Source organism: Palaemon carinicauda, chromosome 22 (assembly GCF_036898095.1).
Source record: "Palaemon carinicauda isolate YSFRI2023 chromosome 22, ASM3689809v2, whole genome shotgun sequence".
In the NCBI taxonomy this organism is placed as follows: Eukaryota; Metazoa; Arthropoda; class Malacostraca; order Decapoda; family Palaemonidae; genus Palaemon; species Palaemon carinicauda.
The window spans coordinates 47,662,167-47,663,665 of NC_090746.1; the positions used below are offsets into that span (position 1 = coordinate 47,662,167).

At 27.5% G+C, this 1,499-nt stretch overlaps 1 protein-coding gene across 1 annotated transcript in view; it reads right to left on the bottom strand.

Annotated features, from left to right (window-relative positions):
* LOC137615873 (angiopoietin-1 receptor-like) overlaps positions 1 to 1,166 on the bottom strand; it is a 31,345-nt gene extending 30,179 nt beyond the window's left edge. Inside the window, exon 1 of the mRNA XM_068345562.1 lies at positions 531 to 1,166. The gene's annotated coding sequence lies outside the window, so the exon portion shown is untranslated. The remainder of the gene's footprint in view (positions 1 to 530) is intronic.
* Between the last annotated feature and the right edge of the window lie 333 nt (positions 1,167 to 1,499).

The following is a 1,499-nucleotide window of genomic DNA, read 5'->3' on the forward strand; positions in this document are numbered from 1 at the left end:
TATATATATATATATATATATGTATGTATATATATGCGTGTATATATATATATGTATATATATATATATATATATATATATATATATACTGTATACATATATATATATATATATGTATATATATATATGTATTTATATTTTTATATCTATATATATGCGTGTATATATATATATATATATATGCGTATATATATATATATATATATATATATATATATATATATATACTGTATACATATATATATATATATATATATATATATATATATATATATATATATGTATACAGTATATACGCACACACACACATATATATATATATATATATATATATACTGTATACATATATATATATATATATATATATATATATATATATGTATATACATATATATATATATATATATATATATATATATAAACTTGTCCATTGATTTGGAAATATATGTGACTGTATGCTGAATAGTCTTGATCGTCATGAATTTGAAATGCATTGCTCCAGAATCACTGGAGAACAGATCACTAATTACCGCTATCCAGAGTCAAAGCCAATCCGGTCTCCTGAGGAATTGAGGTTTCACTATACTCGAAACAGATCCGATCTGAATTGAGTGCCAACTCAGGCACGACTAGTCTGCCAGAGAATTGTTTGATGCCAGATATCAATCGGACAAGGACAACAACAACAACAACAACAACAACCGACAATAAAAGACAACAAACATGAATCTATGACGTTGTTTGAAGTCATCTTCTAATCTGACTCTGTTTCCGGTAACTGGTCGTTTAGTGGTGATTTCTCCTCTGGTGAAGGCGCCAAGTCAAGGTTTCTTACTAAAAGGATGTCCTGTTGGTCATTAAAATCGAAGATTCTAAGTTTCGAAGGGATTTTCAAATGTCGATTAATGGATTTCCTTATTAATTGTAATTAAGCAGACGCGGGAGTTTCAAGTAGCGTTTATTAAGCTTCATTTACTCTGGGTAACGTTAGTTTATTGTGGATAAACTAGATAAAAGTTATGTTGGAACACCGACTTTAAGAGCAGTTAAATAATCATGATTCAAAGCAAAACTGTTTACATTTGAATTTCCTCCTCTGATTGTCTGTTATGCCAAATATTTCATTTATTCAAAGAATCTGAGTGACTCACTAAGAAGAAAAAGAAGAAGACGCATGTAATGCTGTTCAGTATCATCTGACGGAAGTCAACTTTCTTATGTTTCAGAAATGGTGTAATGTCACTTTAAAATCCCGTGACTCATGGCATTTTTTTTACTTGATTTATGCATTGTTTGTAGATATTTATCTTTACTTACAAATGCCTTTATATAGTTCTCATTAACATTCTAATCCATCTACCAGTTCCAGAGTAGAACTTCATTTTTTTAGAAAATGAAATCAGCCTCTTATAATTAGAACATATACATATTATTTTTTGAATATCTATCTTCACTTTATACTAATTCTAATAGTTGTAAGATATTTTCACTAAGGTTTA